The sequence below is a fragment of the Cetorhinus maximus genome, chromosome 8 (genome assembly GCF_964194155.1).
Source record: "Cetorhinus maximus chromosome 8, sCetMax3.hap1.1, whole genome shotgun sequence".
Classification (NCBI taxonomy): Eukaryota; Metazoa; Chordata; class Chondrichthyes; order Lamniformes; family Cetorhinidae; genus Cetorhinus; species Cetorhinus maximus.
In genome coordinates, this window is record NC_135886.1 from 75383052 (window position 1) to 75408538 (window position 25487).

Below are 25487 nucleotides of genomic sequence, written 5' to 3' on the forward strand. Positions count from 1 at the left end.
CTTGAGAAGTTGTCCAGGCTCATATATGGGATCATAACTTGTAATTCTCTAAATGTGGTACTCTACAGTAGTTACTTTCACTTTGAGTACAAATGTTGAATTTCAAAGTTTAACAACATAACAAATGGATATTTAAAGAAAAATGAGAGATAACGAGAGATAACAATTCCTTGGGATCGAAGATGACTTGCTTCCACTCTAGTTCGATGGGTTCCGCGATGGCTAATAAGTCTAATGTGGAATCTGCAGACTCTGCTATGTGGGGCAGGTGGTGCTTGAAGGACTGGGGAAATAGGTTGTTTAGAGGTTTGTGCGCTCCTTCCGACATCTTGATTTTGCCCCTGCACTTTCCCGAAGTCTCTCAATATGTTTGATGCCTTCCCGAATGAGCCTTCTCTATTTTAGTCAGTCACATGCCAGGGTTTCCCATGAGTTGATGGGTATGTTTGACCTTTTCAGGGATGCTTTGAGGACATCCCTAAGATGATTCCACAATCTCCTGCGAATCTTCTGCCGTGATTGAGTTCTGAGTAGAGCAGTTGCTTCAGGAGTCTGGTGTCAGGCATATGAACATCATGTCCTGCCCAGCGAAGCTGGTTTTGAGTGGTTAGTGCCACGATGCTGGGCAGGTTGGCTTGGGAGAGGACACTACTGTTGGACCATCTTTCTTGCCATCGGATTTAAAGGATCTTGTGAAGGCACTGCTGGGGTGGTACTACTGCAGTGCTTTGAGGTGTCTGCTGTAGGTTGTCCAAGCCTCCAAAGCATATAGGATTGCAGGGATCACTGCTGCCCAGTAAACCATAACCTTAGTCGTGGGTCTGAGACCCTGGTCCTCAAATACTCTTTTCCTCAGTTGTCCGAAGGCTGATATGGCACATTGGAAGCAATGATGAATTTTGTCATCTATGTGTGCCTTCAATGAAAGAGGCTCCCAAGATACAGAAAATGGTTCACATTTTCCAGTGTCTTACCATTGATCTTAATCGATGGGGGGAGGTGTGGGAATTGGTTGGAAGAGGACCTTAGTTTTCCAAGAATTTAGTGAAAAGCCCATTTTCTTATATGCTTTGGAGAAAGAGTCAATAATGAAATGGAGCTCAGTTTCTGAATGAGACACATAGAAGCATCATTTATATACTGAAGCTCTATGACTGAGGTTGGAATGGTTTGGTTTTGGATTGAAAGCTGTGTAAGTGGAAAAGTTTCCTGTTTGTTCTGTAGATTATCTGCATTCCTGTGGGTAATTTGCTGGAGGTGAGGTGCAGTACTGCAGTGAGAAAATGGAGAAGAGAGTTGGTGCAATGACACAGCCTTGTTTGACCCCAGTTTTCACTGAGATAGGGTTTGTGATTGTTCCGTTAGTGAGGATCACGGCTTGCATCTCATTATGGAGTAGGTGAAAGATGGTGACAAATTTCTGATGGCAGCCAAATTTGAGGAGGATACTCCATAAGCCTTCGTGGCTAACAGATTCAAAGGCTTTTATGAGGTTAAAAAAGGCCATGTATGGTGGTTGCTGCTGTTCCTTGCACTTTTCTTGTATTTGCTAAACTTTTCACCATGTGCCCTGTCCAGACAGTCATGGTGACAGTGTGGTTCTTTTTGCCAAATCACACGTTGCCTGTCGTCCTAGTTCTCTGGCACCTTCTGCTTCTTTAAGCATCTCACCTTGTTCCATATCTCTCACCTCTTGTTTAAAACCCAAGTACCATGCCAATTTTCTCACCAAGCTATCTTTGCTGCTTCCCTCTTCAGCCTCTGAAATGAGCGACAGCTCACCCTTGATGATTTCAACCTCCATCTCAACTCATCATGCTGCCTCTTTTCTGAGTTGACTGCCCTCTTATCCTCCCTTAATCTTTCCTTCCATATAAACTTCCCTCCCCATATTCATGGCCCTTTACCTTGCTGCCCCATGTGGCCTCTCCACTTCCATTGTGTCAATCACAAATCACTTCCTTGTATCACTCGCCACTCAGAAACCCCTTCTTTGTCCCATTGCTACTTCCTCCTGTGTCCACATCTGGAAAAACTCTCTCCCTATTCACTTATAACTGCAGTTTCAAAATCCCAACTGTGCTCCTCTATTAACTACATTTCTTCAGCTAGTAACATTCACACCATACAAGTGCCAGGCAATGACCATCTCCTACAACTGAAAATCTGACCATCTCCCCTTGACATTCAACAGCATTACCATCGCTGAGTCCCCCTTTAACTTCCTGGGAGGTTACCATTGACCAGAAACTGAACTGGACCAGCCACATAAATACTGTGGTTACACGAGCAGGTCATAGACTGGAATTCTACAGTGATAACTCACCTCCAGACACCTCAAAGCCTGTCTACCATCTACAAGGCACAAGTTAGGAATGCGATGGAATGCTCTCCATTTGCTTGGATGAGTGTGTCATAGATTCATTTACGGCACAAAAGGAGGTCATTCGACCCATCGAGCCCATGGCGGCTCCCCGCAGAACAATCCAGTCAGTTCCAATTCTCCAGTTTGGTCCTCATAGCCTAGCAAGTTTATTTTCTTCAAGCAACAACTTCCTTTTGAAACCATTGATTGTTTCTGTATCCACCACCCTTGTGGGCATTACCACTTGCTGCATAAAAAAGTTCTTCCTCACATTCCCCTTGCATCTATTGTCCAAAATCTTAAATCTATGTTCCCTAGTCATTGTACAGTCAGCTAATGGGAAGAGATTTTCCATTTCTACCTTATCTAAGTTTGTCATAACTTTCTCTCAATCTCCTTTGCTCCAAGGAGAACAACCCCAGCCTTTCCAGCATAACATTGTAACTAAAACCCTCCATCCCAGTATCTATTCTGGTAAATCTCCTCTCCATCATCTCAAGGACCTTCACATCTTTCCTAAAGTGTAGTGACTAGAACTGGATGCAGTACACTAGTTGGGGCCTAACCAGAGCTTTATGTAGGCTCAGCATAACTTCCCTGCTTTTGTACTTAATGCCTCTATTTATGAAGCCCAAGATCCACATGCTTTGATAACCACACTGTCTCCAACAACACTCAAGGAGCTCAACACAACCCAGGACAAAACAGCTCACAGCATCCCATCCAACTCAGTGGCAGCAGTGTGTGGCATATTCAAAGTGCACTGCAGTAACTATCAAGGCTCCTTTAATAGCACCTTCCAAATCCATGACCCCTACCACCTAGAAGAACAAGGGGAGCAGAACATGTGAACAACATCACTTGCAAGCTCCCCTCCAAGCCACACACCATCCTGACTTGGAATTATATCACCGCCGTTCCTTCAATGCTGTTGGGTCTAAATTCTGGACCTCCCTAACAGTATTGTGGGTGTAACCTGTACCAGATAGACTGCAGCAATTTGAGAAGGTGGCTCACCACCACCTTCTCAAGGGGAATTAGGAATGGGCAACAAATACTTGCCTTGCCAGCAATGCTCACTTCCCATGAAAGAATTAAAAAAAGCTACCAATCTGTTCAACCACACTTTCATCTCCACTTTTGGTGCCCTACTCCCCATTAAAGCATTAGTTTCTTTCATTCTGGTCATCACTCCTGATGTGGCCCTAATCTCTGCTTCCTTAAGTCCAAGGGATGCAGGTTTGAATATCTATGGCAGACAAGTGGTTTAGCCATTTGCTGCCACATGTGGCTGGACCACATAAAGCACTATCAGATCATGCTCTTGTCCCCTAAAACTGCTCTATTCCAGGATCCTCCTGGAATGGATAGATAATGACTGGCTTCTTTTTTCTACTACAAATCCGTCTTCTTAAATCGCTTCCCCAGTCTCCTTCACCCTCACCTTCAATAATAAGTGTGAGAAGCTCATGGACTTCTTTTCAAATAAGATCGAGACCATAAGTTCAGCTGCCTCTGCTGCTTTCCTCCCTTCTCCTAGCCCATTGGACCAAATTTCCTATAATGCACCCCCCCCCGCGCCTGAGCCCTAAACTTACACCTTTCACTAGTTTCTCTCCCATCTCCTCTTATGCCCTGTTCAAGCTCATTGTGTCCATGAGAATCATCTTCTACAACTTCAACCCCATTCCCACTAAACTGCTGACTACCCAACTTTCCTTCCTGGCCCCATATTAACTGATATTGTTAATGGTCCTCTCTCCTCAGTTACTGTCTCCTCTCCTTTAAGCATGCCTTGATCACCCTTCACCTCAAAAAAAACAACCCCATGACCTCGCCATCTTTGCAAACTACTGCTCCAACTTCAATCTCCCTTTCCTCTCCAAAGTCCCTAAACGTGTCGCCACCTCTCAAATCTGTGCTCATCTTTCAAGGAACTCCATGTTTGAATCCCTCCAATCAGATTTCTGCCCCTGCCACAGCACCAAAATGGCTCTTATCAAAGTCACAAGTCACATCGTATGGGACAGTAACAAATGTAAACTGTGCTTCCCCATCCTTCTCAACCTATATGCAGCCTTTGATGTGGCTGGCCACATTATCCTCCTCCAGTGCCTCTCCACCATTAGCTGGGTGAGACTACTCTCACCTGGCTCCAGTTTTATCTAATCACTCATAATGACGGCTTCTCTTCCTGTTCCTGCTCCATTAACTCTATCACAAAGATCTATCCTTGGGCCTCTCTTATATTTACATGCTGCTCTTTGGTGATATCATCTAAATACAGGGCATCAATTTCTACGTATGCTGACAACACCCAGCTCTACCTTATCACCACCTCTCTCAACCCTTCCACGGGCTCAAAATTGTCAGACTGCTTATCCAACATACAGTAATAGATGAGCAGAAATTTCCTCCAACTAAATATGGAAAAAACTGAAACCATTTTCTCTGGTCCCCACTACAAACTCCATTCTCTAGCCACCAACTCCACCCCGCTCCCTCAAAACTGAGGCCAAACCTGACTTCTTGCAACCTTTGTTTGTATTTGACCCTTAGATGAGCTTCTGATCAAATATCTGCGACGTCACTAAGACCACCTGCATAACATGGCCCAGCTCTGCCCTGTCTCAGCTCATCTGCTCCTGAAACCCTCATCCATGCCTTTGTTACCTCTGGTCTTGATAATTCTAAAGCACTTCTCCCATCTTCGACTTGAGATCATCCAAAACTCTGTCATGTGTATCCTAATTTACAACTAGTTTTGTTTCCCCATCTCCCCTGTGTTAACTGATGTACCCTGGCTCCACAATAAGCATCATCTCAATTTTAAAATTCTCAACCTTTATTTCAAATCCTTCATGGCCTTGCCCCTCCATATCTCTATATTTGCCTCCAGTCCCACAACCCTCCAACAACTGTGCTCCTCAATCCTGGCTTCTTGCACATGCACAATTTTAATACCTCCACCACTGGTGGCCATGGCTTCAGCTGCCAAGGCCCCAGCCCCTGGAATTCCTGACCCAGTTCCTCTCTTCCCTCATTTAACATGCTCTTTAAAATATACCCCTTTGACCAAGCTTTTGACATCCCCGCTAATAACTCTTTTAAAGGTGCTAAATAAATACAAGTTGTTTCGTAAAAATAAAATGGTGGAAATGCACAGTGTTAGTCAACATCTGTTAAGGAAATGTTGCTGTTTTGCATGAGTTCAAAATATTAAGCTGTTAATCGGGTGCTGATTAAGCTGTTGCATATTTCCTGCAATTTCTATGTTTTTATGGGTTTTTGTTTTTCATTTGTTTTGATGATCTAAAAATGATGGTTTTGAAATGTTGGTACAGTTTTCATTGTTTTATCATTGAGCCACCTAGTGACGCTAAGTAATGAATAATCTAACATTAGTCAAGGTACTAGCTCTGCAAAGATAGAAGTTTTTTAATGTTTAAAAGTTTAAAAATAGTGATTAAAAATGTTTAGGTAATAATTTGAATTTTCAACCCAGTTACCACTGTTCCTCCCCTGGAGAGATGTGGAGAATGATCAGGTTTCCTATGCTCCATACTGCTGAATCTGCATGTCTACATTGGGGGACATGAGTAATTAATTAGGTCCCCCATTAAGTGAATTTCTGATTGTAATCTATCTTGCACAGTGTAATAGTTATAATCCAATTAAATTAAAACTACTATCTATTGGTTAGTTTTGGCTAAAGTCATAGACAGTGTAGTGTGCACAAAATGGAGCATTCTTCCTCCAGCCGTTTCATTATATACAGACAGCATTATTAACATTTCCAAATTTCTCTCAGAGCCAGTGGATGAAATACAATTTCAAGGGAAATAGGAATTCAGTTGACCAAAAAGTGAAAAAATGAAAACATTCCTGTCCCTCTCCAGTATATATATTTTACAAATTAATCTCATGTTTAAACTGTTTTAGAGCTGGGTAGGGGGATCAGTTAGCTCAGTTGGTTAGGTGGCTAGCACATGATTCAGAATAATGCCAATAGTGCGCATTCAATCCCTGTTCTGGCTGAGGTAAATTTGGGACCTACCTCCTTGCCCTGAGAGTGGAAGGTAATAGCAAACCACCACTGACAAAAATTGCCAAGAAAATAGCTCGGGATGAAGCATCATCAGACAATGAGCCAAGGACCTGCCTTTGGGCAGAGCACACATAACATACCATACCAGAGCTAGGGTGGAACAAATGCAATCTCTTTTATTAAGTTGGTTGTTCACTTTGCCTAAACCTATCTGTGAAGTACATGGGCCATGCCTGTATTTACAGCTAAATCAGGAAAAAATGTTGATGCCTTGTATGTATTCTCATAACAGTCAAAACATATAAAGTTTGTGTAGTGTTGTGCTGTCACAACTGATTTGAATGAAGTTAAAATGGTAATTAAGGCCCCACCAAATTTGATGCTTTTTACCAAATTAAATGATGACTTGAAACTTCTAATATAAGGGAAAAAAAACATTTTACAATAGTTTTGTAAACTGGAAACAAATCAACTCAGATTTTAGTATTTTAGTGGCTTTGTTACAAAAAAAGCCATCCCCACAGCAGCAACAACGGAGCTGTTTGACATGATGTGAAGTTGACAAGTTCCCTTTTGAAAAGGGATATGGCCATTTTAAACGAAGTTTAAAGGGGTCAGATCCTGGATTTAAAAGGGCAATGCCAATCTTCTCCAGTAATAGTGTTACATTTGATTCAATTTAGATTTTACCCTTCAGTAAGTTTTTTTTACTCGATTAAATTAAATGTGAAATGTTCATTTTGGGGTATTACAAGTATTATAAGGTTACAATTCAGCTGATTTGTTGTAAACTAGAATGAATATATTGTGCATTCCCCCAGCACCATAAATTATTCAGCCCGGCTCTGCCCCTGACATCCCAGTTTAGTACTCTGACCCCAATTAGACATGCCTGCGCAACATGTTAGCAGCAACAGTGTGACAAGTCTGACTGTGTTAGAAACATAGCAGTAGAACAGTGATGACACTTGGGGGGCCAACAGGGATATAAGTTTCCCTCTGTCAATCTGTCTGCTGGATGGTGCTCTCTGATTCTAATTTTATGTTTGATTGTCTATGATGCTTTTTCTGTGTGTGTTTGTGTCTCTTCTCTCTGTTGCACTCCTCCCATTTCTCTCTTCAATTCTAACTTGTCTTTTGCCATTTGTGATTGTTTCTTTCTCGCAGTATGTGTTCTTTTCTCTCCCTCCCTCTGCTTCAGTTCCTTTTTTCCTTTCTCCTTCTATGTTGCTTTCTCTCACTCTCCTTCCTTTTGACTATTTGTTTGTCTTTGATTCTCTTCCCTGTTGCTGTTTCCCTTTGATTCCTTCTGTTTGAGATTCTCTCTCTCTTTTCCTTTTCTCTTTTCTTGTGACAGCCACTGATTTACTCTCCCATTTATCTTGTTTTTCCGTTCTTTCAATTTGATTGTGATATTTTTTGTTTCTCATTACAACTTTATCTCTTTTCTCATTCTAACTTTGTGTTTCATTCTCTCTCTCACTCTAATTGTCTCATCTCTCTCTCTCTCTCTCTTTGTGACTCCAATTTTCTATATCTTTCCGCCCTTCACTCTCTGACTCTCCTCATTTGACTATTTGAGATTTTCTTTCTTTGCCTCTGTCATTTTCCTTCATATATCTCTTTTTCTCTGTGTCTGTAATATTCTGTCTGTCTCCAATACTCCTTGTATCTTTCCCCATCTTTCTTGCAAAAAATATCATTCTAATTGCTTGTGATTTTGTGTCTGACTCTTTCACTTTCCCTCTAACTCTCTCCACTTTTGACGCTCTGCCTCTCAGTCTTGTGTTTCTCTCCCTCTTTTATTTTTTATATTTACTTCATCAATATAGTCAAATAAAATCAAGAGCATTAACACATTAAAAATGAATCAGGAGTCCTTTGCCAATGCCTGAGCAATTTATTAAGTGCCAGGCAATGACCATCTGCAACAGGAGAAAATCTAATCGTCTCCCCTTGACGTCCAATAGCATTACCATCACTGAATCCCCCGTCAGCAACATCTGGAGGTTCACCAGAGAACTGAAAAGTAGGGAATTCTGCAAAACCTTTATCAAATGTTGGTTAGACCACACTTAGAGTATAGCATGCACTTCTGGTCACCATATTATAGAAAGACAATAGACGCACCGGAGAGGATGCAGAGAAGTATTACAAGGATGACACCAGAACTATGTGGGTATGCATATCAGGAAACAATTGATAGGCTGGACCTCTTCTCTCTTGAAGAATGAAAGCTGAGGGGTGACCTAATAGACGTCTTTAAAATTATGAAAGGTCTTGATAGAATAGAAACAGAGAGAATGTTTCTTTTTGTGGGGAAAAGCACAACTATAGGCCATAAATATAGGATAGTCACCAAGAGATCCAATAAGGAATTCAGAAGAAACTTCTTTACATGAAGAGTAGTGGTAATGAGAAACTCATTATCACAGGGAGTGAGTAGTTGAAGCAAATAGTATAGATACATTTAAGGGGAAACTAGACATACATATGAGGGAGAAGGGAATAATTTATTATAATGGTAAATTTATATGAGAAAACATGGGAAGAGGTTCAAGTGTAGCATAAACACCAGCATGGACTGGATGGGCTAAATGGCCTGTTTCTGTGCCATATATCTGATGTAATCCTTTGACCGGAAACTTAACTGGACTAGCCAAGTAAATACTCTGGCTACAAGAACAGGACAGAAACTGGGAATTCTGTAGCTGGTAATTCATCTCCTGCCTCCTCTTGTCCTGTCCACCATCTACAAGACACATGTGTGATGAAATCCTCTCCACTTGCCTGGATGAATGCAGCTCCTACAACACTCAAGAAGGTCAACGCCAAGCAGGACAAAGCAGTCTGCTTGATTGGCACCCTATCCACCACCTTAAAACATTCACTTCCTCTCCAACCACCAGCACACAGTGGTAACAGCGTGTATCATCTACAAGATGCAGTGCAACAACTCACCAAGATTCCTTCGACAGCACCTGTCAAACCCACGATTTCCACCACATAGAAGAAAAAGGGCAGCAGACACACGGAACGCCGCCGCCTGCAGGCGCCCCCCCCCCCACCCCATCAAGTCACACACTATTCTGACCTGGAACTGTATCACCGTTCCTTCATTGTTGCTGGGTCAAAAGCCTGGAACTCCCTCCCTAACAGCACTGTGGGTGTACCTGCACCACATGGACTGCAACAGTTCAAGAAGGCAGCTCATCACCATCTTCTCAAGGGCAATTAGGAATGGGCAATAATTACTGGCCTTGCTAGAGACACCCACATTCCACAAATGAATAAAAAAGACAATCAATAGGTAACTGAAATGTATAGACCAGGAAAGTCCCAGATTTTATTCCTTCTCTATTATCTTAGTTACCTGATCTCCATGATGTTAGTAAAGCAATGTGCTCCAGTGTTCCTGGGTTAAAGAAAATGAAAAATGAAACTGTGAACCCCTGGTTAAAGTCTAGTAACCTGTACAGACGTATACGCAAGATCATCAGATGAAGATAAGATTGAATTTCCTTTTGAAGAGTACTACAGTTCATTTTTCTGTATAATTCATTTTTCTCACGATTAACTTAACCAATAATACCTTACTTTAACTGAGAAATGAACTAACTGACACTGTTAACTTGAAATGTTTTCATTTGGAAGCTTATCCCCAATCACCCATAGACACTAGGTGTAGAGCTAGATAAACTCTGAATACTTCAGGAAAAGTGTCAAAAATTCAATTTGCAAGCCATAAATTTCTACCTAGAATTGGAACCCAGTTTCTCACTTTTTAGCAAGGTCTACAATGCCACTATTTCTCTTTATGTTTTATTTTTACCTATCCACCTCCAGCAGTTTTTCATTGCAAGCTGTGGATGAAGGACCAGAGATGCAGGTAGTAACACATCTGCTTAGCCCTTTGCTATGGGGAAGTGGACCACATCTGGCTCCAAGGCCACATTATAGGGACAATATTACAGAGCTGTGCTTTTTGGCAGGAACCTTACCAGCTGGCAGCTTATGTCAAGACATTGTGGGCTGTTCTCCATAATTTTTCTGCTTTTAAAGTTAATGGATGTAAAATGGTAGGGATGGGTCTGTAACTTTACATGTGAGAACTACTGAAATGGTAACTACTGGAAGAATGAAGAATGACAGTAGAAGAGCAATACTAACACCACCATTACAATAAAGACACTCAGCAGTTTTAAATGGTGATTTTCATGGGTAAAATTTTACATGACAATCACACCTAGAAAACTATTTGAAAATATTCTAAAACTCATTAATCTTGAAACGTCTTCAACTTTCAGACTGCCGCTCTGTTATACATTGGATCCCTACAAGAAGTGTGCTTTATAGTTTTTACAGAAAGGGTGTTTTTTTTGCATCAGCAGTGAGAAAGAGAGCCATAACTACTAGTATGTGTTCGATCACGGGCTATCATACACCTGAAGTGGTCTTCTGGTGAGGAGCTAGTACACTTATATCTCGGTCATTCTTAAATATTCAGCAGTTACAGGTAGTTAGATTTTAAAGTGCATGCTATCATTTACCAGGATCCACTAGTCTCTTTAACTTATTCTTTCCCAGAACCTCAAAACGGTGGAAAACCCTTTTCCTTTCCCAGTTTTACCTTAGTACTTCGACCAAGTTTCTTATTTTTTGGAAAATGAATTAATATAGAATGCCATATCGGTGGGCACTAGGTTGCAAACTTTGATGAGTGAATTATGAATCGATAGTTTATTGTTGACTGGCTGCCCGTTATCTTAAAATTTTCACTTTGGACGGATGCTAAACGTACCATGGAGAACACCTGGTGGCTCAGTGCCTGTAAATTATCTGCAGAACTAAGTCTAGTGCGACACAAGATGGTGAATGCGAGCATGTGAGTGTGCAGGAGTGAAGTTCCTAACGGGGGAGGATATCTATCTCAGGATTTAAAAATGGAGCTTTGCTCGCATTCTCTGCCATGCGTTGATTTTTGAAAAAAACTTATCTGCAGCTCTGCAGAAGTTGGTATTTGAGGTGTGATTTTAAAAAAAGATTGGCCATCCTGAACTACGATCTGTGGGAAAGGAATCGAAGACCCTACTGCCCCCACAAACCTCCACCCACCGGCCTCTAGATTACCATTTTATTGCAGTGAAAATATCGTGATCGGCCACTGCATGTAAGATTTTTTATTGCTTTTTTTTCGTTACTGCATTACTGTTTTTTTAATGAATGCTACTTTAAAAATTAATTGATGTTGGTAATTTAACAGTCTATGGGCCCCACTCACGATCAAAGCCACTCTAGTTAAAAATGTTTAATCCACGAGGTAGGATTTTGCAACAAAAATGCAAACTGCCAGGACTGTACCTCGGTGGGAGGGCTGCGTTTATTAAAAAAAAGTGATGACAAAACGTCTATCTGACAGTAAATAGGGGGTCTGGGTGAGAAGGGTCATTGCCCTTTTAAGGGTGGAGGAGGTTGTTGATACAGATGACGGAAATTGTGTTACAGGGCGGCGGCGTGGCTGCGCAAAGACACTCCGGGGAAATCTCAATTTCTTCAGCAATCACCCCCGATAAATCCCTCTGGCCGCTCTTTCTCCTCGTCCCCGGGATCGTCAAGCAGCCGGCCAGGAGGAGGAGCGGAGGGGACAGGGAGAGCTTCAGTAATTAACAGGCCCCGAAGGTAAGATTGTACCCGAGCTCCGGTGCTGGGGGAGAGATCGGGCTCGCTTTGTTTCTGATGATGATGATGATCGCACGGAGAGAGAGAGAGAGAGAGACTCGGAAATACACGGCCGGGAGCTCAGCGCAGAACAGCGCAGGGGGTATGATCCCCAAGCAGCCTGGGCTCACACGGACTCGGATAGACAGATCGCGAACTCCGCCTGGCTCTGTCAGTAACACTCGGGCTCTTATCAATGTCCCTGTTCGCCCGCAAAGCCATCGAGCCAAAGAGGGCAACTATCCCAAGTTTGACTGTTCAATTCCAACCCAGCACTTGCCACAATTTTCTAATCAAATGGACCAACTTCGGCCTCGTTTGAAAACATTGCTGGGTGTTTTTTGGAAGCAGACAACATATGATAAGTTAATAGTTTAGAATAATTTTATGTGGTGGAGAAATCCGCAACTCCGATTAGACAAAGTTGTGAGAATGTAGTTATGTAGTTTGGTACTCTTCCCCCCCCCCACCCCCACCCAAATTTAATTTAATCCAATCCATGCCTTCAGCAAGTGTGAAGGCGAATAGCACACGGCGATCTCGGGCATCGGCCAGATAAACTCCGAAACAATACAGGCAATCTTAAAAAAAAAGTTGTTGTGAACTGGGCCCGAATCGCGAAAGTGGGAGAGTAGAATGAATGGATCGGGGACAAATGAGATCTGATGGGCAGGAACGATGTTATCTCTTTTGCAGGGAGTGTACTGTACAAAGGGCAGGACTGTTCAACCCACATCGTCATACCCTAAAGAGGAACCTTCCATTTTTGTTTTACTGTACTGGCTCACCAAGGTCACAGGTTGAAGCGTGAGAGTGAATTGTGGCAGGGTAGCGCAGTGTGCATTGATTATTAGATGGTGAGGGGATTGCATTGTATATAGAATGTAAGATAGTTGGCAAATCAATCCTCTGGCCCTAGTGACATCATAATTGGGAGAGCCAATTACAAATTTTAACAAGAACCAAAGATTGAATTAAACCTGTAAACTCATCATTGGCAATTTTTTCCACTAATAATAAATACTCAGTAGTTTTAATCTGAAACCAAACTTCTGTTCTCAACTTTTCCTATTGGGCTCACTAAATGCAATAGATATAAATATATAAGTGAAAAGATGACAAGGCTGATAGCAATACCTGATCTGTATATACACTGTCTCATATTGGGCAGGTTCCTTAGTGTTTCAAGGTGTTGTCAGTAAAGAAACTATTTAACACATATATACATGGGAAATGTTGCAGACAAATAGCAGATCTGCTAGCATCTCAATGGAAAGTTTGGTTAATGTATTGAATGGAGAGCAAAGAGTCTACAGCTGAAACTTTAACCTGTTTGTCCTCCTTCAGGTGCTGTCAGATCTGCTGTACTTTTCTTTCAATCTCTTCATCTTCATTCAGTATACAAGTGAGTGTCAGATGGTTTTTGGGTTGAAATTTGCAAGATTAATAATCAATTTATAAAAAGAAAACATATAAACCTTAGTAAATCAGTCTCCTCATTCTTTTTATAGTATCCATTTTAATTTCTCTGATTCTTAATACAATGACTGGCAATGCATCAGAATATGCAGTAAATAGCGACTGAAGCCAATCATCATTCAACAGAATTACAGGTAGGATACATTACCTCTCTTTTCTGATATTCAAGTGTGAGAAATGCTGTCTTAGGAGGGAGAGAAGACAGGATTATTATCTTATAAAAAAGGCATAATGATGTGATTTGGCTAGTAATACGAAGTTATAAATTACCCATTCTGTACAACCTGGCTGGCATATGCTAACATTCAGAAAAAAATGTTTTTTTAAAATGTGCAATATGTCGCCCATTATTCAGACTTGTACCAGTTTAATCTCTGCATGATAATTTTTAAAAAGGATTTTGTATGTCCCTAATATATTAGTACTTTTTTTAAAGATGCATGGAATTTGTTGTGATAAGGCTGGTAGTATTTCATCAGTTCTTAACCACCTTATCAGAGATGTACACTTGTGACATAGGTGCTCATCAGGTGCTCTGATGACGCTGGCCTTCCAACTATAGGATGATGTGTGATGGTGATTGTCCTGCAAGGTTCCAGATCAGAAAATGGAAAGAAAGAGCTTGCATTCATATTCGTATTGCACCTCCTAGAGACATCCCAAAAGGCTTCACAACCAATTAATTAATTTTAAGTGTGGTTATTCTTGTTATATAGGTAAGAACAAGAAGCCAATTTGTGTACAACTATCAGATAAATTACCAATTAATCTGTTGTTGTGATGTTGGTTGAGAGAGAGAGATGTTGCAAGGACAACTTCCCTTCTTGGATGATTGGTATGGCATCTTTTACAACCCTTGCACAAACAGAGAAGACCTTGGTTTAATATCTTCTCTGAAAGATGGTACTTCCATCAATACATTGCTCTCTTACTAGTGTCAGCTTAGATTATGTGCTAACTTCTCTGGTGTTGACTTTAAACACCAAACTTTCTGACTCAGTAGTGAAAGTATTCCTCTGAGCAAAGCTGGCACTATGAAGTTTCTTTCACATGTTAGATGCTCGTGATATTTCTAATCTGGCCTGGGGCTAACTGGGGCAATTTTTCCTTTACCTGCAGCCCTGTATGAGCATGCATATTTGTCTGTTTAGTTACCAGTAACTGGAAACAGGATAAGAGAGAGAATACACTTTATCCCACACTCCCAGCATCAAAACATGCAAACAGCAACCTGCTTCTTCAAAGCATTGCTTTCCAACTTTTAGTGCATCTTTGTGCCTTCATCCCATTGAATTGTATCTCACTTTCCTTGCATGCCATCTCTGTTCAGGAAACATCCTTAAGTTGGGTTTCTGATCCAAAGTTTCAGGATGTTTATTTGTTGCTTGTAGATGGAAGGAGTATCATGCACTTGCTGCTTAAGCACACTATCAATATAGGAGTTGTGTGTGAGAGAGAAATACAATATTTCAGAAATTCAACAAATACACTTGTTTTTATTGTAGTTGTAAGCAAGTTATTGTTCAGGTTATGATCCTTGATTAGAAATAGTGAGTACCTTTGCATTATGCCTTCAATTTCAGGTTACTGGTGTTAGTACAGCACAGCAAGGTAACATGTGACTGTCAGAGTAGAAGTTATTTTCTACATCTTGACTGGGAATTTAAATCTGTGCTTTCAAATAGTGAAAGTGGAATGAGATGTTAAAGCCTTTCACTATATATGGGGCTGTACCTGGAAACCACATTTAGTTTCATTCTCAAGCTGCTTCTTATTCACATGAATAACAAGCTGTAGAGTTAGTGAGGTTTGAGATAAACACTTATGAATGTATAAAGCAGTGTTCATGTAATATTTGAGTTGTCTTTCTTGCTAAAACTAATAACAAAAGGAATTTCACATAATCAGCTATTTTACAACAGGTTTGCTGCATTCTTCAATGCTTAAAAGAAACATTCATAATTCAATAGTCCATCTGAAAAATATAAGTAGTTAACTCTTTCAAGACTGAAACAAATATAATATTTTTAGGATTCAATGGTCCAATCATTTTTTAAAATTGAGGCAGCATGTTTAAAGCCAAGGCAGATAGTACAGGAAATCACAAAGTGTGGAAATAGTAGAAAAGAAGATAAGGCAAATCAAGAAATAATTTGGTGATACCAAGTTTAGTTTTAAAAGCCTGTTGGTTATAGATGTAAGGGAAGATTGGGGACGGTAAGGGATTCCATTTTTTTAGCTCAAAGGAAAGAAAGTGTCAGGGTTGGAAATTTTGCAGTGAGGCTTAATTTCACCATGTCAGGATGTAGGTAGGAGGAAGAGTTTGTAAAACAGCACACATGAAATTTATAAGGAACAAGAGAAGGAAGTTTAGAGAGGCAGCAATCACAGTGTTCTACTGGAATAACAGCCAGAAATTTCTTGAACACTTACCTCAATTCATGATCTGAAAGATATCTAATGGATTAATGGAATGTGCCCACATGTTGTGGCATTGTGTTTGTATGGAAAGCCCAAAAAGTGAATGCAGTTGGAATTTTGTAAACAGTGTTATTTTTATACAATGTTGTGAATCAATCATTTCAGAGCTGAAAAAAGGGGGACCAATTTCAATAAAGTGGGAGTTTTTTGCCCAGTAACATTCAAATATCTAATTTTTTCAATTCTGTGTAAATGTGAAACATGTTTTGATCGTCAACTCCTAAATTAATTTTGTGGCCAGAAATGTACAATATAATGCTGTGCTCAACAGTGACATTGTTGGCCAGTTGGAGAATTGCAATAGAGTGTAGCATTCAGAATCAATTTCTGACTGTCATGAAATAAGATGTGTATAGAGGGCACAGGATAAGTTTTAAAAAGGCAATTAGATAAGAAAGAAAGGATTTGCATTTATCTAGCACCTTTTATGATGTGCTTTTGAAGTATATCAATGTTGTAAGGTAGGAAATGTGGTAGCTTGTTAGCAATGAGATAAATGGCCAGATAATCTATATTTGGTGGTCCTGTTTGAGAGATGACTAGTGACCAAGACACTGGGAGAACTCCCCTGCTCTGCTTTAAAAGGTGTTGTGTGATCTTTCATCTGAGTGTGTAGATAGGGCATCATTTTAATGTCTCATCTGACAGCCTTTCTGACAATGCATTACTCCCTCAGTACTGCACTGAAATATCAGCCAAAATAATAGACTTATGCCCCTGGAGTGGTGCTTGAACTCACAACCTTATGATTCAGGAAGGATGTTACTATTGAATCAAGTATGATTGTAAGATCATTAAAGCCAACTGGAAAACCCCAACTGTTACCCTGGCTGAGACCAGCTAATTGAACAAGATTGTGGATCACATTGGAGATTGTGGAGACTATGTGGTCTGCAGGTTTTTTATTCAGTCATGAGATGCCTTCTTGAACCATTGCAGTCCATATGCTGTAGGTACACCCACAGTGCTGTTAGAGAGGGAGTTCTAGGATTTTGACGCATCAGAAGTGAAGGAACGGTGATATATTTCCAAGTCAGGATGATGAGTGACTTGGAGGGGAACTTCCAGGTGGTGGTGGTGTCCCCATCTATCTGCTGCTCTTGTCCTTCCAGATGGTAGTGGTTGTGGGTTTGGAAGGTGCTGTCTAAGGAGCCTTATTGAATTCCTGCAGTGCATCTTGTAGATGATACACACTGCTGCTACTGTGCGTCAGTGGTGGAGGGAGTGAATGTTTGTGGATGGGGTGCCAACCAAGCGAGCTGCTTTGTCCTAGATGGTGTTGAGCCTCTTGAGTGTTCTGGGAGCTGCACTATCCAGGTAAGTGGGGAGTATTCCATTACACTCCTGGCTTGTGCCTTGTAGATGGTGGACAGGCTTTGGCAAGTCAGGAGGTGAGTTACTTGTTGCAGGATTCCTAGCCTCCAACCTGCTCTTGTAGCCACAGTATTTATATGGCTAGTCCAGCTCAGTTTCCAGTCAATGGTAACCCCCCAGGATGTTGATAGCGGGGGATTCAGAGATGGTAATGCCATTGAACGCCAAGGGGCGATTGTTAGATTCACTCTTGTTGAAGATGGTCATTACCTGGCATTTGTGTGGGTGAATGTTACTTGCCAACTGTCAGCCCAAGCCTGGATATTGTCCAGGTCTTGCTGCATTTGGATATGGACTGCTTCATGATCTGAGGAGTCGCGAATGGTGCTGAACATTGCGCAATCAGCAGCGAACATCCCCACTTCTGACCTTACGATGGGAGGAAGGTCATTGATGAAGCAGCTGAAGATGGTTGGGCCTAGGACACTACCCTGAGGAACTCCTCAAGTGATGTCCTGAAGCTGAGATGACTGACAACAACCACAACCATCTTCCTTTGTGCTAGGTATGACTCTAACTAATGAAGAGCTTTTCCCCTGATACCCGTTGACTCCAATTTTGCTAGGGCTCCTTGATACCACATTTGGTCAAATGATGTCAAGGGCAGTCACTCTCACCTTACCCCGGGAATTCAGCTCTTCTGCCCAGGTTTGAACCAAGGTTGTAATAGGGTCAGGAGCTAAGTGGCCCTGGTGGAACCCAAACTGAGTGTCAGTGAGCAGGCTAAGCAAGTGCCGCTTGATAACACTGTTGATGACCCCTTCCATTACTTTACTGATGATGGAGAGTAGACTGTTGGGGCAGTAATTGGCCGTGTTGGATTTGTCCTGCTTTTTGCGTACAGGACATACCTGGGCAATTTTCCACATAGCCAGGTAGATGCCAGTGTTGTAGCTGGACTGGAACAGCTTGTCTAGGGGTGCATCGAGTTCTGGAGCACAAGTCTTCAGTACTATTGCTGGAATATTGTCAGGGGTCCATAGCCTTTGCAGTATCCAATACCTTCAGCCTTTCTTGATATCACGTGGAGTGAATTGAATTGGCTGAAGACTGGCATCTGTGATGATGGGGATCTCTGGAGGTGACTGAGATGGATCATCCACTCGGCACTTCAGGCTGAAGATTGTTGCAAATGCTTCAGCCTTATCTTTTGCACTGATATGCTGGGCTCCCACATCATTGAGGATGGGAATATTTGTGGAGCCTCCTCCTCCAGTGAGTTGTTTAATTGTCCACCACCACTCACGACTTGATGTGGCAGGACTGCAGAGCTTGGATCTTGGATCTGTTGGTTGTGGGATTGCTTAGCTCTGTCTGTCACTTGCTGCTTGGCATGCAAATAATCCTGTGTTGTAGCTTCACCAGGTTGACACCTCATTTTTCGATATGTCTGGTGCTGCTCCTAGCATGCCCTCCTGCACTCTTCATTGAACCAGGGTTGATCCCCTGGCTTGATGGTAATGGTAGAGTGGAGGATATGCCTGGCCATGAGGCTACAGATTGTGTTTGAGTACAATTCTGCTGCTGCTGATAGCCCACAGCGCCTCATGGTTGCCCAGCCATGAGTTGCTAGATCTGTTTGAAATCTATCCCATTTAGCACGGTGGTGGTGCCGCACAACATGATGGAGGATATCCTCAATGTGAAGGTGGGGCTTTGTCTCCACAATGACTGTGCAGTGGTCACTCCTACCAATACTGTCATACGTGGATGCAGTAGGCAGATTGGTGAGGATGAGGTCAAGTATGTTTTTCCCTCTTGTTGGTTCCTTCACCACCTGCCACAGATCCAGTCTAGCAGCTGTGTCCTTTAGGACTCAGCCAGTAGTGGTGCTACTGAGCCACTCTTGGTGATGGACATTGAAGTCCCCACCCAGAGTACATTCTGCGCCCTTCCCACCCTCAGTGCTTCCTCTAAGTGGTGTTCAACATGGAGGAGCACTGTTTCATCAGCTGAGGTAGGGTGGTATGTGGTGATCAGCAGGGGGTTTCCTTGCCCATGTTTGACCTGATGCTGTGAGATTTCATAGAGTCCAGAGTCGATGTTGAGGACTACCAGGGCAACTCCCTCCTGACTGTATACCACTGTGCTGCCACCTCTGCTGGGTCTGTCCTGCCGGTAGGACAGAACATACTCTGGGATGGTGATGGTGCTGTCTGGGACATTATCTTTAAGTTATGATTCCATGAGGATGACTATGGCTGTTGCTTGATTAGTCTCTGAGGCAGCTCTCCCAATTTTGGCACTGGCCCCCAGTTGTTAGTAAGGAGGACTTTGTAAGGTCGACAGGGCTGAGTTTGCTGTTGTTGTTTTCAGTGCCTAGGTCAATGCTGGGTGGTTCGTCTGGTTTCATTCCTATTTTTAGACTTTGTAGCAGTTTGATACAACTGAATGGCTTGCTAGGCCATTTCAGAGGGCATTTAAGAGTCAACCACATTGCTGTGGGTCTGGAGTCATGTGTAGGCTAGGCCAGGTAAGGGCAGCAGATTTCCTTCCTTAAAGGGCATTAGTGAACCAGATGAGGTTTTTTTTTAACAACAATTGACAATGGTTTCATGGTCATCATTAGACTTTTAACTCTAGATTTTTATTGAATTCAAATTGGATTCGAACTTGGGTCCCCTGAGCATTCCCCTGCATCTCTGGATTATTAGTCCAGCGACAATACCACTACACCATTGCCTCCCCCTGTCTATTAGTATTACTCCAGGCTAGATGCATTTCTCAAAAGTCATTTAGGGAACTAACTACTTTTTGAAATTTAAAATAAAAACATATTAATCAAGCTAAACTTAGTACAAAAGTAAAATACTGTGGATACTGGAAGTCTGAAATAAAATAGAAAATGCTGCAAATACTCAACAGGTCTGGCAGCATCTATGGATAGAGAAACAAAGCTAACATTTCAGGCCAATGATCTTTCGTCAGTTTTGCATGTGTTGTATACTGATAATTGTGAGGAAAGGTAAAGAATAGGGAAAGAGCATTGTGTTCAGTATTTGGTTTAACATTAGCTGCAGAAACCTTGTGTAGAGAGTTCCTGTTTTAGTGGTGGTGTGTCACTGCCCAGAGATCATCCCATGGAAAACTCTGTTGCTTCTAGTTTCTGTAGTCATGAGTTGCAATGCTGACAGAGGAGTTAAAAGGGGAGGAACAGAGACTAAACTGAAGATAAAGAAACATGCTGTGTACTGTGAGGGAGTAAGAGACAATTGGGTAGAGTTCAGGAGAAACAGTGTGAGAAAGGAGGAATGGAAATCTCCTCTAGTCAAGCTTCTGTATTTTGTCTGTGCTCATAGTCTGTTCAGCATTTTCACTTTTATTTTCACTCCTCATCTCTCAGTTTCACTATCAACTTTCAAAGAAAGAAAGACTTGCATTTATGTTGCACTTTTCACAACCACCAGCATCTCAAATCACTTTACAATCAATGAAGTACTTTTTGGAGTGTTGTTACTTATGTAATGTTGGAATCGCGACACCTAATTTGCGCTCAGCAAACTCCAACAAAAGCAATCTGTTTTTTTTGTGATGTTGATTTAGGGCTAAATACTGGCCAGGACACCAGGGATAAGTCCCCTGGTCTTAGAAATACTGCCGTGGGATGTTTTGCATTCACCAAAACAGGCAGATGGGACGCTCCGTTTAATGCCTCATCCAAAAGACGGCTGCAGTGCAGTGCTCCCTCAGTACGGCTCAGGAGTGTCAGCATGATTTTAGTGCTCAAGTCCTGAAGTGGGTGAACCTTGTGATTTAGAGCTGAATGTGCTACCAACTCAGCCATGGCCTTCAGTATGTTAGAGATTTATGCTAAAAGCAAAAAACTGCGGATGCTGGAAATCCAAAACAAAAACAAAAATACCTGGAAAAACTCAGCAGGTCTGACAGCATTTTTTTTTTTGCAAAAATATACTTTACTCATAAAATATCTTCAATGACATTCCAAACCATTTCAAAATCACCATTACAAAAGTACAATCAGGTTCAACTTTTACAACATGTATCACAAGGTGGATCCGTACAAACAATGAATATTACAATCATTTGCAGACATTCATTTTGAGCTGTACATCCCGAGGGGTCTATACAATTTCCAGTCCCTCGGTGCACTGTGGCAGAAAGGTCTTAGGCAGCGACCCTTCCCCATTGCGCCTTTGCGGCAGCTGCCCCCAAGCTTTAGTGCGTCCCTCAGCACGTAGTCCTGGACCTTGGAATGTGCCAGTCTGCAACACTCGGTCGGGGACAACTCTTTGCGCTGGAAGACCAACAAGTTTCGAGCAGACCAAAGAGCATCTTTCACCGAGTTGATGATCCTCCAGCTGCAGTTGATGTTTGTCTCGGTGTGTGTCCCTGGGAACAGCCCGAAGAGCACAGAGTCCTGTGTCACAAAACTGCTCGGGATGAACCTCGACAGAAACCACTGCATCTCTCTCCAGAACTTCTTTGCAAAGGCACAATCTACAAGGAGGTGAACAACGGTCTCTTCCCCACCACAGCCACCTCAAGGGCACCATGCTGAGGGGGTGAGACTCCTGGCGTGTAGGAAGGATTTGACGGGGAGGGCCTTTCTCACCACCAGCCAAGCTATGTCTTGGTGCTTGTTGGAAAGTTCTGGCGATAAGGCATTCTGCCAAATGACTTTGACAGTCTGCTCAGGGTACCATCCCATCGGATCCGCCCTCTCCTTTTCCCTCAGGGCCTCTAAGACATTACGTGCCGACCACTGCCTGATGGACTTGTGGTCAAAGGTGTTTCTCTCAGGGATACGATTGCCTATGTACAGGACAGGGGTGTGGATACCTGCCTCATCAGCCTGGATCAGGAGAAGGCCTTTTACAGAATATCGCACACCTACATGGTGGATGTGCTCTCCAAAATGAGGTTTGGGGAGGGAATTCGCAATTGGATCCAACTGCTCTACACTAACATCAGTAGTGCAGTCTCAATCAATGGGTGGGAATCAGATAGCTTTCCGATTAAATCTGGAGTCAGGCAGGGCTGTCCTCTCTCGCCTGTTCTTTTCGTGTGTTGCATAGAACCCTTTGCTGAGTCCATCAGGAAGGATCCGGGCATAAGAGGAGTGACGATCCCAGGCAGTGGAGGCACTCAGATCAAAGCCTCCCTGTATGTGGATGATGTCGCTGTCTTCTGCTCGGATCCGCTGTCGGTGCGCAGACTGATCTACATCTGCGACCAGTTCGAACTGGCCTCGGGATCCAAGGTAAATTGTGGGAAGAGCGAGGCCATGTTCTTCGGGAACTGGGCTGACCGATCCTTGGTCCCCTTCACTGTCAGGGCTGATGGCCTGAAGGTGCTGGAGATATGGTTCGGACGGACCAGGGCATGCGTTAGAAACTGGAAGGAGCGAATGTCTATGGTGAAAAGGAAACTGGGCATGTGGGAGCGACGCTCCCTCTCCATTGCGGGTAAGAACCTGGTCATCAGGTGTGAGGCACTCTCGCTGTTGCTGTACGTGGCGCAGGTCTGGCCCGTTCCACACTCCTGCGTGGTGGCGATCACCCGAGCCATCTTCCGCTTTATCTGAAGGTCGAAAATGGATCGTGTCCGTAGGGACGCGATGTACAAGCCTCTAGATAAAGGGGGAAAAAACGTGCCCAACATCGCCCTCATACTGATGGCCACCTTTGTGTGTGGCTGCATCAAGCAGTGCGTAGACCCTCAGTATGCAAACACCAAGTGTCACTATGTACTGAGGTTCTACTTGTCCCCGGTGTTGCGAAGGATGGGTCTGGCCACGCTGCCGCGGAACGCTCCAAGTAGTTGGACCGTGCCGTACTACCTGTCCCTTGTGGGAAAATTTACGCAGAGAAACTCAGCAGGTCTGGCAGCATCTGCAGAGAGGAGCACAGTTAACGTTTCGAGTCCGAATGACCCTTCAACAGAACTAAGTAAAAATAGAAAAGAGGTGAAATATAAGCTGGATAGAGGGCCAGTGATAGGTGGAGATAACCAAAAGATGTCACAGACAAAAGGACAAAGAGGTGTTGAAGGTGGTGATGTTGTCTGAGGAATGTGCTAATTAAGGGTAGAAAGCAGGACAAGCAAGGTACAGATAGCCCTAGTGGGGGTGGGCTGGGGTGAAGGAATCGAAAAAGGCGGTTGAAGGGTCATTCGGACTCGAAACGTTAACTGTGCTCCTCTCCACAGATGCTGCCAGACCTGCTGAGTTTTTCCAGGTATTTTTGTTTTTGTTAGGGATTTATGTTGTACTTTAAAAGAATTTTTGAACTGTAATAAGAAATGGAATTTGCATTGAAGTTTTAAACATTTTTCAATTTCTACTTTTATAATTCACATTGATATTGCTTTGCGCATCATGATTGCAGACATTCTGTGATGGAAACCAAGGCCCTGATCTTCAAAAGGTTGGAGGGTGTGGAGTTTTGGATGAGATTTTTTTTTGTCAGGATCTCTACCCGGAAGCCAGCCTGACTGACAGGCCTGTCTTCCACTTGACCAGAGGACCCTTCACAGCTGGTCGTGGACCAGGTAGGGAGCCTGTAGTTGCTATTGGGAGCATGGTGGGGTGGGTCCGATTGCTGATTGGGAGGTATTTATATAGGGGAGGGGAATCTGATCCAATGCGAGGAAAAGGTTGGGGGCTCCGAAGAAGCATTTTTAGTTCTCCTGGCCTTCAAGCAATGCTGTAAAGACATTTACCTTCTCCCAGATGCTGCTTGTTAAAATGTTTAAATGGCCTCCTGGATGCAGGTTGGCTGCCTTCCCCTTGTCCCACCTCCATTAAACCTGGTAACGCACATATTTAGGTCAGGTTCAAGATTTTTGAAGTTTTATCTCACCCGCGTTAACTCACCTGTCTCTGTGGGTTAAAATTCATCCTCAAGTGTAAGTGAGCTGAAAGGCATAAAGGACATTCAGCATTTTTATATTTAAGGCACTGGGAATTCCACTGTTGGAGTTGGAACCCCAGTTGAAGTTGATGCCCCAGCATACCAGACCAGCAAATGTGTGGTTTGAGTTGGGTAGTTTTATGCTCATTTGCTATTTTGCTTTTAAAACTTCTTAAAGATCAATGTACAGGGTTTTTTTTATTCCAGTTCAATAAAACTTTATCTACCTTGTAGACTTTTTTGACAATATGAAATATGTTAGGAACATTAAGTGAACAACATTTAATTTATCCTTCATCAAGCACATATCTGTTTGGAACTTCCTTAACTCACTTTCCTTCCCAAATATTTGAATGGCAAGTCTTGCGAGCACTGGGAGGACCAATATGTATGTTTTTGTTGAATAGTTTCATAATACTCTGCCTCATTCAAAATGCAAACGGCCATTTCCACCCAAGTGCAAAATAATTACTTTTTATGTTGTTCAAAGGGTGAGAATTGTAATTTAGTTGAGAGATTACTAAACTGGGTGACTTTTTTTTTGTTTTCAGTTTCCTCCCCTCCTCTCCTAAAGCTGCTGATTTAACCAAGGTTTCATTTCAAAGGCTGCAGTAGTACTCTAGTGCCTCTTTCTTCATCTGTCAGGTTGGACACTCGGCACAATGTTTGTGGAGAACAACCCATTTCATTGTGCTGCTGTTTCATAACTGGAATATCTAAACCCGATCTTTGATCTTTAAGAAATTTTCAAAAAAAATAGGAAATTAGCTCAAAACAGACTAAAATCAAGCCACATAATTATCAGTAGGTTAGAGCATTAACCTCAATTAGGGTTACAGCAGTGCTTGGTTGTATTCTTCCCGATGTGTACAGATAATGATTTTCTAGCAAAGGTCACTGGATAATGAACAAAAATAGGGATGCTAGCGTATTTTTCCTCCTCCCCAAGCTTAGGTTTTCTACTATGTTCTGATCAATACTTGCTCAAGTTGGTTGGCAGTGGAAGAGTGTGAGCACCTATTGTGAGATGTTGTACTGAACTTGTTTATGAAGTAGGAGTAAGTCTTTCATGATATTTCCGTGTGCCCTGATTCATTATTTTTTTCCAGCTGGGTAACAAAATCAGTTACTAGCCTAATTGCCTTGATAT

The 25487-nt window shown here is 42.4% G+C and overlaps 1 protein-coding gene across 8 annotated transcripts in view; it reads left to right on the top strand.

The window, feature by feature from the left end:
* LOC144683741 (BCL-6 corepressor-like protein 1) overlaps positions 1–25487 on the top strand; it is a 308871-nt gene that overhangs the window by 56182 nt on the left and 227202 nt on the right. Inside the window, exons 4-6 of one of the 8 annotated variants that reach the window (XM_078547074.1) lie at positions 13479–13536; positions 13643–13744; positions 14130–14326. The exons of 3 other annotated variants lie outside the window; for them this stretch is intronic. The gene's annotated coding sequence lies outside the window, so the exon portion shown is untranslated. Of the gene's footprint in view, positions 1–11895; positions 12093–13478; positions 13537–13642; positions 13745–14129; positions 14327–25487 lie in introns of those variants that run through there. 4 more of the 8 variants (XM_078547080.1, XM_078547076.1, XM_078547082.1 and 1 more) reach the window with 4 other exon arrangements.